Raw genomic sequence first — 12979 nt, forward strand, 5'->3', positions numbered from 1 at the left:
ACCCACTGAGTATCAAAATGATAGGCCATTTTATAGATACGCTCTATAAAATAAAACATGTCATGTTTTATCCATAGAACATATAACCTGATATCTATATATAGAAATGTATCTATCTCTACGTATGTCTTTCCATCATCTATCTATATTTAGCATATAATACAGGAAACGGGATGCAATTCAAGAGAGGGATAAAAGGTGATAGCTATGAGCTGTGTGTCAAGAATATTTGGTCCAGATTGGAGCAGGTCAGAAAGGTGAAGGAGAGATTTCTTTAAAAAGATGATTATACAATGCACTCAAACATCTTGACAATTGATAGAAAGTTTGGGTTTTATTTTTTATTTTTATTTTTTTTGCTTATTTATTTTATAACTGGAAATTTGTACCTTTTGACCCCTTTCACCCATTTTTCCCACTCCCATATGAGTTTTAATTAATAAGTACTGAAAAAACTAGGTAAATTTAAAAATAAGACAATCATGAAATCCAGGGAAGATAGAATATTTTGCAGAAAATTAAAGGAGATTATAGTATATAAATGCTTCAGCTGTGGGTATAGTTTTACAGAGACACAGTGTAAATGCAGTATAGTTTTTAAAACATAATTATGATATAAAATACTAGGATGATGGAGCACAGATATTATGTATTCATGTCATGTTAGGTAGGGAGGAGGTATTGGTAGTTAAAAAGAGCTAAATCATAAGCCCCTGAGTGGGAAATCAATAGATGATGCCTATAGCTGAAAAATCAAAGTTAGAAGAGAATATTATTTAGAGATAAGAAGGTATTTGTCTAACAAATCAACTAAAAATGTTGAAAGGGATGCCCTCTGGGAAGCAGAAATTAAAGAAAAAGAACAAGAGCTGCTGCTTCTTTTTTTTCCTTAGCACTATTTGACACTTTAAACTATGTATATGTAAAAGTTTGTTAAAATTAAATACTACTAATTTATATCATATTACAATATGGATAATATAGCAAAGTTTTTGCATTTAAATTCCCATGCTTTCTTTGCACTTCATTGATATCTAAAAATGATCTATGTTGGTTTTCAGAGACATTTATACCATAAAGCAAGCATTTGGGAAGATATATACATAAATATAATTATATTTAGGATGTAAGCAAGTAGGAATTCACTGGACCTGGTCCTCTTTTCTAGTAATCATGGAATTTTAGAGCAGGAGGGAACATCAAAATATCATTTCATCAAATTCCTTCCTTTAACAGATAAAGAACATGAAGCTCGGCTTAAGCAATATGGCCGAGTGAAACATGCTCTTTAACTTACTTAAATTGCATAAGAACAGCTATGTTTTGTTGACAAGTAAATATTTAAATACCATAGTAGTTTTGAGGCCAAATATACATTAAAACATAGATTGATATCTATGTTTACGTTATCAAAAATAGACAAAACATGTTTTATTACATAGTTTTCAAGTGTTGCCTTTTACAATAAATCCATTTTTAAAAAATAATATTTATGCTTGAATCCAATTGATGAAATAAAGGAGAAAGTTCCGGGATATTTTCAAGCACTATTCAGGAAAAAAAAAAAATGCGATGAATAATCTTAATTCCCAATAAATGGAAATCAACCTGATAAAACCCTCACAAAATTTTCTCTGTTTTCAAAACAGCAGAGCCATCTCGATCAGATGAATTTCACATGTGGATCTGGAGGAAATCATCTCGTTGCAAATTTGAAATATTCTCTCTCTTTCTCTCTTTGGTCAGTTTGTTTCTCATTAACTTACATTTCAACATCAGTATTTCTTATGTTGCCTGTATTTAACTAATGGTCTATTATAGATATACGCTAAAATATAGATGACAAAGAATAAGTATAATTTAAAATCAGCACAGTGGCTAGTGGTGTTCAGCTGAGTGATAAACTAAGTGACTAAATCATGAACATACATATCTGGCCTTCCAGTGTCTGCACATGCACAGCATCTCAATATTTTCTATTTTGAATGCATAAAATAGTTAAATGATAACTAAATTTGTTTATTACCCATTTTACTTGTTCAAAATAGAAACAAAATAGATGCCATAACTTCCGGTAATAGTGCGAACCCTGTGGAAACATGCCTGTCGACTGTTAAGGTTGTTGAATCACTATTGCCGCACTATGCGCTCTCAGTGAATGAGTGTGTGTGTGTGTGTGTGTGTGTGTGTGTGTGTGTCTGTTTTAAACACAGTTGAAATCATTCTCTGCGTGTTCTCAATTGTATCATAAGCATTTTCCAATCTTAGGTATTTTTTGACAGCATGATATTTTTTCTATAAAATGTTTTAATGTTTGAATGTTTCTAGCTTGTGTCCTTAGAAATTGTTTGATTACAAGGAGCAGAAACACACTCAGGTTAGGTTGAGAAAGGGGGATTTTTGGTAGGGATACATGGAAATCTCTTGGAGCTCTCTTCAGAATGTACAGATGAGTGGAAAGCTGACTCTATCTATTTCCAGTTGTAGACTCTGGTTTTGGATTCTGACTGAACATCTCCCTCACATTCCTTCTGTGTGCAGACCAGGAGTCTATGCAAGGCCATTGATATCTTCTGCTTTCCGCATTTTATGTTTTTTGGACTGCCAGAAATTCAACTTTCCTCTCAGCTCTATGGTAACCACCACTATAGACTTTCCTAGTTTTATTGTGTGTGTGTGTGTGTGTGTGTGTGTGTGTGTGTGTGTGTGTGTGTGTGTGTGACTTCATTTTCTGAAGAATGAATCTGCTTGGAGGTTTGGAGACATAAATTTGGGGTTTTAAAATCACTCCTGGTGGATTAGCTGTGGAGGTGAGGGGGTGTGTGGATCTGGATCATATAGTCCACTCTCCGCTGAGCTTAGTCTCTCAAGAATAGATTCTCTCAAGATGAGTCATGGATAGGGCAGGCATACTGAGTGACTTAACTTCTCCATAGCCCCAGACCACCTCCCTCTTCTCAAATCTTAACCTTTGAACAAAATCCATAGTGTTGCATTTATCTGCTGCTCTGTGTTTCAATAGCTTCTATTCTTTCCCCATTAAGCTACTCTATTTTCCATGGTGTGGTGATGTTAGTCTACAATGAAAGAAAAGAAATTTTGCATTATTATCATATATATCATTTCAGTGAACTAAGTTAAAGTGGAATGTTTTAATTTCAGAGTTCATTTTTATATGCTCTTTGATGATGTGTCTAAGAAAAAAATACTTAGAGTTGTTCATCCCTAGTCCCATGACTCCTATGCATCAATTAAGATCACATTATTTCATTACTATACCTTTTATTATGTTTACCATCACTAGTTTTACTTCTAGCTACAATTTACCCCTCATTAATTTTAAATTAACTTTTAATAAATTTAAGCTGTCCCCACATGCACTTAAACAAGCAACAATAAAGCAAAACGATTTTTGCAAGCTTCCCAAGGTCCACCTCAGTAACAAATATCTGAGACCTGAAATGTAAATACAATTAGAATTAGGACACTGCAGGGAGAAGAGTAAGAATAGATATAAGGTTGGGAAGGAGGGAGAACTGTGGTAGAGGAAGTTAAGGAGAACTAAGAACTATGAGGACAGTGTGAATTGAGGAAGAGCTTACAAGATGGGAAGACAAAAGGGATGAACAAAGAGATCAAGTAGAATTAGGACTGAGAGAAGCTCACTGGCAATATGGTAAAACCAATATGTCTGTATTTTAATGGTTTGCAACAAAAATTGGTAGTATCTTTTATAAGGCATTCTGACAGTATATTTCAAGAGCAATAAATACATTCATATCCTGATATTCTTAGTCTTAGAAATTTATTATAAAGATAGAATCTAAAACAGGGAAATATTAAATTGATGAAGATATCCTCACTTTTTAACCATTTAAGACTCATGTAAGTCTAATTAAAATAGTCTAATTGCAGCATATCAACACATTTACGCCCTTGTATATAAAACTTAGAGTGATAATGTAGCAAGTTTTGATACTAGAGTATAAAAATTCACCATTTATGACAACTATATGGATGCATGTATAAGGACTGAAAGTAACAAAAATATGGAAACAGTTGATTCCTAACATGGTGAGATTCTGAGTGATTTTCAGTAATGAAAAGGCTATTTGATTTGGCAATTACAAGAAATTATTGAAATTCGAGACTATAATTTTTACACATTATGGGGTAGAAAGCAAATCTCGAAAGAGCAAGTTGTCAATAACTGGAGAAGAAATAGAAACTTTGGAAAAATGCCATTTGTTGTTGAAATGCGGCTGTGGAAGGAAAGAATTGGCATTCTAACAGGTGGTAGGTTGCAGTAAAGACAGAAAAGAATTGGTAGGTTGTAGTAAAGACAGAAGTCAGACTGTGATAAAGGTCTGATCAAGTGGAGGAAATGACACGCTGGAAAGCTGGGAGGGAAAAGCCAGTGCAGAAAGAGTGAGGATGTGAGTCCGAGGGCGGGGTAAGAAGAGGACTTTAGTTAAGACAAGAGGGTGTTATAATATTGAATGTTAACTGTAACAACAACAAAAAAAGACAAGAAAGTGTTCATTCATTCATCTATTTACTACGTATTTATTCAGTATGCTAAGTTATTAAAATGGGATGGTGAACAAAGCAGATATATTTTCTCCTTTCACTGAGCATATAGTGTAATGTGAGAGACATTTCCCTGTTTTAGATTCTATCCTTATAATAAATTTCTAAGACTAAGAATATCAGGATATGAATGTATTTATTGCTCTTGAAATATACTGTCAGAATGCCTTATAAAAGATACTACCAATTTTTGTTGCAAACCATTAAAATACAGACATATTAGCTTTACCATATTTTGCCAGTGAGCTTTTCTCAGTCCTAACTCTACTTGAGCACAAAATCACAAATTAGGTTAAGGGATATGTAGGAAATGTATAGGATGTTAAAGAAATAGGAACGTGGTGGTCAAGGAAGACTCTGGCAGGATATATAAGCTTAGACATAAAATACAGGTAGACGTTAACTTCTAAGTCAGTAGAAGAGGAAGAGGGTGAAAAGAGTGCCCTGGGAAGAAGAAGCAGCATGTTCAAAGGCCCTGGGGCAGAGAAAAATTTAATGTCTTATGGAACTGAAAGAACAGAGTAGTGAGACTGTCACAAATGAACGGGAAAGGGGCATCAGGTGAGGGCGTGCTCTGAGACAGAACCAGATCATATTGAAATTTAAAGGTTATAGTTAAGATTGAATTTCATTCTAATAGCAAAAATCACAGACTTTACCATGTCACACTCTCTTTGAACCATTGATAGGTTCAAAGAGAATGTGACATGGTAAAGTCTGCAATTTTAACATCTAACTCTGTCAGATAAAGATATTGAATATGAAATAAATGAGATAAGAGCCTAAACCAATATATCTATTTTCAGGTTATTGAAATGATATAGTTGAGAGTTGACTTGGGCTAGAACTGGAGACGATGTTTAAAACAGTGTTGCTTTTCTTTAGTCAGGTTTTGAAACTGCAGTTCCTAACTCTAAGATGTCTGTTATTTTTTCCCTCCCCTCAGTGCCCTGGTGGCCACATTTAATTTATTATTTTAATTGCTGTTGATGGCTTGCTGAATACTAGTCGACAATAAATTTATCAAAATGTAAAAATGAATTTTTAGGTTATTCTCTAGAATAATAATCACCTAAATATTCTATTGCCTTAATTTGAATTAGGCTAGTTCATTGCTCTTAAGATTTCCAATATGTTAAGGTCTAGAGTTGAGTTCCTCAACATGGTAACCAATAATTACATGTGACTATTTAGATATAAACTAGTTAAAATTGAACAAAATTAAAAATCAGTTCCTGTGTTGCACTAGTCACATTTCAGGTTCTCACTAGTTGTCTATAGCTAATGGCTATGAAGTAGACGGTAGAGGTATAAAAACATTTCCAGTATCCAGTAAGTTCTATTAGACAGAGCTGATCTGGAGAGTCTTTACTGTTTTTTTGTGTTTTTTTTTGTTTGTTTTGTACATATAAGCTTGCTATCATATGATTAACTGCAATGATTAGTCTAGATTCTTGAAGAATATGTTTTTGCAAGTTCTTGGTATAGTCATAATATTTGTATATTTTTTTATGATGATGGCCCATTGTCCTGTTAAAAATAGCTTACTTGGGTTGCCAGATAATTTAATAATACATTAACCATTATATTTTCAATTAGATTTTTGAAAGCAAAGAAAGTCCTAAAACTAACAATAATCAATAAAAAGTAACATCTATTGCCAGGCATTATTCTGAGTATTTTATACTTATTAACTCATTCAGTTCCTAAACCAATTCTATATGTAACTTTAGGAGATAAGAATTCCTTTTATTTTTTTTTCAGAAGAGAAATTCGAGGCCTAGTTATTCTCTCTTAAAAGGATTTTTACTTGCAAACTCTGAATCTCAAATTTTTTCAAGAAATTGCCTACCCTCCTTGAGCTTCAGTTTCCCTCTCTTATCAAAAGAATATAACATCACTAATCTTCCACAGCATATATATCAACCAGCTTTTGTTACGCCATGTTACGTTAACAAAGAATCCCTATATCTCAACGACTTGCAGTAGAGGTTCATTTCTTATTCTCTTTGTATCTTGACTCTCATATCCTCTTGTTCTGGAGTCTAGGTGAAAGAAGCTGCTCATATCTGGGATGTCTTCACTGAAGAGAGAAAAAGAGCTGACAGAAACATGTAGTGCTTCCTAAAGATTCTTCGAACTGGCACGCTTTCACGGAGCTCACATGTTACTGGCCAGAGCAAGTCACATGGCCAACCTAGATATCAGTGGGACAGAAATATGTACTCTTCTTGCAAGAAGGCACCTTAAATCACATGGCTATAGACTGGGGTGTATAATCCTCTTACAGGGAAAAGGGGAGCTATGCATGAGAGCAACATCACAATCCACCACAACGTAGACTAAATACAATAATATAGAAATACTTTAATTCAATCCTTGATATCTAGTTCACCATAGTTACTGCTATGAGTTCTTTTTTCCTTCCCTTTGATGCCTTCAAGTAAATCTTAGAGCTTTGAGATAAAGTGCTGATTATAAAACAGACCACTGATAATTACTCTTTCCTCTTGCTCCAGAAGTGGTTTAGTCATCATTTTGTATAACTGAACATATATTTAAAAATATTTGGACTTATATGAGGAAGACAGAAAAGTAATTCAGATTTCAGATCATTTTTGTAAGTTTTCACTGACCTGATGTTATATAGTGAAGAAGTTTATCTCATGGAAAGTTATGTACTAAATAGATGGTGACCAACAGTTAAGTTGGTTAGCTATCTATGCAAAAGGGAGAAATCATTTAGGAAAACTAAGTTATTTTTCTTCTTTTTCTCTTACTAAAATAAAGAAAATAGGAAGGAAGGAAGGAAGGAAGGATGGAAGGAAGGAAGGAAGGAAGGATGGAAGGAAGGAAGGAAGGAAGGATGGAAGGAAGGAAGGAAGGAAGGATGGAAGGAAGGAAGGAAGGAAGGATGGAAGGAAGGAAGGAAGGAAGGAAGGAAGGAAAGAAGGAAGGAAGGAAGAAAAAAAGAATGGAAAAGAAAGAAAGAAGGAAGAAAGAGAAAGAAAGAAAAAGAAAGAAAAAAGAGAGAAAAAGAAAAGGCAAAGCAAGCATGAAAGCTTTAGGATTGGTCAGATATTATTTCGAAGGATGTAACATGTATTTACATGTGATTATGAAATAAATAATAAAACTAGCAAGAAAATTATCTGGATGAGTTTTACGTCTTGTAAAAGGATTTGTTTAAAAATGCTTTCTACTATGGTTGCTTTAAATTAGGTTTTGTTGCTGAGGCTTCAAAGAATGGTTTCATATGCAGGGACTCCAGTTTTTAGTTTGCATATTCCATAATAATGTGGTTCATATCAATATAAACATCATGTGGTTCTAAAAGTCAATAGTTAGTTTTTTTATACTGATTTGTAATTTCAGGAAAAAAATCATACATCAAAGTTAATGTATACACAAGATTTTAGGCCTAAAATATATGCATAATGCTTTGTATGAAAAACCCATTTTCCTCAATATTAGTAAAGAAAGAGTTTAATGGAAAAAATAGAACTGCTTGAAAAATGATTAGAAATATTCATTTACCATAAATAATATACATTTTGTTAGATAAATTCAAATATTTATGTTTGATAATTTTGACTATATTGATTCTATAAGAGACTGTATGAGGACTGTCAAGATAGTAATTTGTCAGCCCATAGGTAATTACTTTTTTATACTGTGTTTTAACATGTTTGTCTTATTTCTGGATGATTTTGTATTTCTGAAATTATTGAGGAGTGTTAGTACTACTGTCATCAAATGGGCTGCAGATATTTTCTTTGTTCAAAAAATACATTGACAGTTTTTCATACTGTAACCTATTCTTTAAGAAATAAAGATGTTTATATATTACTTTCTACAACATACCCTTTTCTGTATTGAGTTCTGTTGTATCCCTTTATAAGTTTATTCAAAAGCAAGGGAAACTCAACAAATCTGTATACAAGAGTATCTGTTGGCTTTAGGAATCTGAAGTTTTCATTGTTTCCCTTTGGTGAAGACTGCTTCGACGACAAGAAATATTTGTAGTTCAGAATAGAAAAAAGGAAAGAAACATTTATAAACAAGACACTTATTTTTTCACTGATAATAATTAAAATAATTATGCGAACTGCTTTATTGCCAGCAAGAAAGTGGTCATAAGCAAGAAGCAAAGACATTTCTTGAAGTTTGCCGGTCTTCTGGAAAAACGTTTAAAATGACTCGAGGATTCTGTCTCATCAATTCTTTATTGAAGTTGGTAGGAGACACTTGGCAGGACTATAGATTTCATGATTACTGTTTAAAGAAACATTCTTTATTGCAATAAAATAAAAATTTATAATTTAATGATTAATTTTCATTTTTATAAATGAAAGACAAATATCTTCCTTTGCGATGTTACTGTTAAATTGAATTGCCTCTTCAATATTTCAATACTTATCCTCATATTTTAGTAATTCACCATTTTAAAATAATAGGGGATAACTGGGATAATTCTATTACCGTCGGGTAGTATTTGGAAGATCATACATGACAATCCCGGTAAAGTTTTTGATACAGTGCCTGGCACATTGTTAGAGATCAAAAAATGTTAGCACTAATTCATTAATAGTAAAACAATTTTGCTGTCAGTAATTCATAGTGTTATCTTGGGTCGGTCATTTACCTTTTAGGCCTCTTCATTTTCTTCATTTGGAAAATATGAAGAAGGATTGAAGTAGATATTCTCTATGTTTCTGAAAACTATAATTAAATAATCCTATTTTATGGTGTATTGAAGGTGGATGACTTCCAGGGTCTTGGGGCTTGGTTTAAATGGTATAGCACTTGTTATGTAAATTTATTGGCTATTCATAGAGATATCATTTCAATATATCTTTTTCTTCCCTAGAAATATAATTGGCTCCCATTAATTAGTTTTTATAAAGAGCTTTGAAGATGAAAAGTGGATATAAGTGGTGATTCATCAAGCCTGAGGAGTGCAAGTTCAACGTTGTTATACATTTAGACTTTGAAAATAAGATTAAATTATAATGATTTCAACTGCACACAAGAAAAGCACGAATCCTATTTCTGAAGGAAAATAGTGCATAAAATTATATATATACATATGCTTGAACATTACACTAAATATTTTAAAATGACAAATATGACAATTTTCAATTCAAAATTTTCCTAAATAGATATTAAGTGGAACTGTTACTGAAATATAGAGGACGCTGCTTTTGAAAGATTTTTTTTTTTTAAAGTTGTTTGCTGTTCATGGTGTGCATATTGGTGATTATGACTAAAACCTTTTGGCAAACCAAAGATGTAAAGGTCTCTATACAGTTCTATTTCAAGGGATAATTTGATTTATAATGTTTCTAAATCTATGGAACAATGATCCATGCAAAGATGTGGTGCAATCATACTATGTGACAAAAGGATTAAGAAATTTAAGCACATACTAAATTTTGACTCTACAATTCACTAATTAAGCTTATATTATAAATGTGTTTCACTTGAGCATTTTATTGATTTTATATATTATCTATTTTTAGTAGTTTATCGCTAGAGGATACTTAATATAAAAGTATACTTCTAATATAAAACTATAGAATTTGTAAGTCCTAAGAAGCGTCCTTGGGAGGATAGAGAAGCAAGGGAAAAGAATATCTACAATCTCAAGCTATGCACATTTAATATAGTCTCATATAGAGAGAGGGAAGGATAACATAATATAAATATTCTGTAATGTTTGTTCATCTTTGTCCTAAGGAGAATGCTTGATATTTTAGTATGCCATGAATTACATATATAATATGTAATCTAGAATAGATTTTAATTAAATTGTTATATCTAAATTATATCATATATTCATTTTTCAAAATTATATCATATATTCATTTTCAAAATCGACAGATATTTAGTAGCATGTTCATGTCTTTAATTTACCATTTGGTACATAAAGGAAAAGCAATTTAGTTTTACATTATAGGTGATATAAATTTTCTGATATAAATTTCATACTAGCTCTAATCAATTTTCATTGCTCTATGTAGAAAAATATTAGTCAGTAATCCAAGTGTTTCTTAATCTTAAATGTTTAAAATATATTGGCAAAATAATTATAATTTTAAAATAAAAACACACACAAAATAAGGATATAATTTGTGTAAATATTTAGCCATTTTGTATGGCCCACCTTAATTTCTCATAGCACATATTTTCCTCCACAATAATCCAGTATTTCTATATTTAACAAAGTAAAGCTGAGAGATTTTGAGTATCATAAACTTCTTAGCAGAATTTCTTGGCATCATAATTTGCCTGATGACTTTTAGTCTTAATTGGTTTATTTATTTAAAGATGATAAAATAAAAAAGTTATAACTTGCTGATATTTTTTCAATATTATTGTTCTTTCTTAAACATTAGAATATAGTGTTCAAGAATATTTCTTATAAACATGTCTGTGAAGATATTTTCCCAAGGCAATATTCGGTTCCAAATTAGGGTGATGATTTTGATGGAAAAATTGATGCTATAAGATGAATTTTTATAATTCAGTCAATAGGCCATTCTGTGAATAGCATTTGTTTTCTTAATGCTTTCACAGTTCTGCAAAAAAAGTCAACGAAAAAAAGGACAGAGAAATGATGCAGCGTCAATTCATATTTCAAGATTTTTCCCCATTGAATTGGAGAGTTGAGATGAAAAAAGAATAGTTTCTGTAACTTTTAAAGTAAATTTTTGAATATTTTAAAAGATTTATTTTCATAAAACATTTATAATCTAAGTAAAGTAATACTATTCTTTAGAGTTGAAATGTGAAGGAAGAAATGAGTTTGGTGGGAAGATCCTATAACAACTAGTTAAAAAGCGCAAATTCTGTGAGCCAACTGTTTGTGATAGATGTAGCCTTAGTCATGGCTCAAATCTCATTGAGACCTCTTGCCAGAAAAAGATGACTATTCCATTGGTTTTTAGTAGACAGTAGTCCACTGTTTCTGACACCTAGCTTTAGGTTCCACCCAGTCTCTTCTCTTCACCTTATTGTCAAAACTCTTGGAAAGAGGGTGTGATGGAAAAGGGGATAGTTCCATGGGAAGAGAAAGAAAAGAAAGGCAATTAAAGAAAAGAACGCAATGACTTGACACATTAGAGAACTCTAAACATGTTTTCCTATCTTCTATCATCCATCTATCTATCTAACTAGCTAGCTATTATTTATCTATCACCTTGTTATTTAATCCATCTACCTATCAATCATACTTCAAAAGCTCATCTTTTAATTCTTCTTTAATTGTAATGATTCTGCCTCCTGTTGATAGCTAGTGTTCCAGGGCTTGTTGTAGTTACCACTTTCCACATCCCTGTACATAGTGAAAAAAAAAAAAAAAGAAAAAAAAAGAAATGATGTATTATAACCAAGCCCAGTCACATTGACTACTGTGGTTTCTTCTATTTGATCCCGACTTGGCTCACTATCTCTCTCCCACTGCCTCACTTTCTGAAAAGATTTTGAAAATAAGATATTTTACGTTTACATATATAGAATTGCAGTAATTTGCAAGTACTTAAATGATCTAGACCTTTTTATTCCAGCCATTATTTTAAACCTAACATTATTTTGCTAATATCTATTTAAATATTGAAACAGTAGACATCAATGTGTCAGTGTTCATTAAGGGAAAATTTTCTCAGATACTGAATAGTTGTTTAAATTGCACAGTAGATTATTTCCCAAGAAGAATACAAGTCCAATATCCAAAATATCAATTAAAGAAGGTATTTTCAATAAATATTGGATATATGAGAATAAAAAGTAATATTATTAGGAAAGAATTAAATCGTAATGATATTATATGAATTCCTTAGCTTACCAAATATTTCCTTTACTTCTTAAAACAAGTATGTTATCATCAGGGTTAAAAATTAGTGATTTGTTAGCTAAGCTTTAAAGATATTTATTATAATCATTTTTTGGTCTGCTAGAATTTTGTCTTTAAATCAGAAATAATATCCCACCTAAAGTTTTCTTAAATCTAAAAATCTTAAATAAATTGGAGTAATCATCTACTATTTTTGTTTCTTTCAAAATAAATATCAATATTCATCTAATTCTTGATCTATTGATTAAAAAACAAATAATTCCATCAGTTTTCTTCTGTAAGATACATATTTTTCTCCCTTTGCTTGCACTGAATAGACAAGAAAACAGGCATATTTTTAAGATAAATATGTAAAGTATTCTTTAGAAAAACCTATCATAATTGCTGATTTAATTGTCACTGAGATGTAGCTTGGTTTCACACTGCTGGTGTCAACTATTTAGCGACCCAAATTTTGTCATATCTTTAACATAGCCTATACTGATTTTAAGGAGTGGTTCAGAATAAAACTCAGCAGTTCTGATGTAACATAGA

This window comes from Pteropus alecto, unplaced genomic scaffold (assembly GCF_000325575.1).
Source record: "Pteropus alecto unplaced genomic scaffold, ASM32557v1 scaffold5, whole genome shotgun sequence".
Lineage (NCBI taxonomy): Eukaryota > Metazoa > Chordata > Mammalia > Chiroptera > Pteropodidae > Pteropus > Pteropus alecto.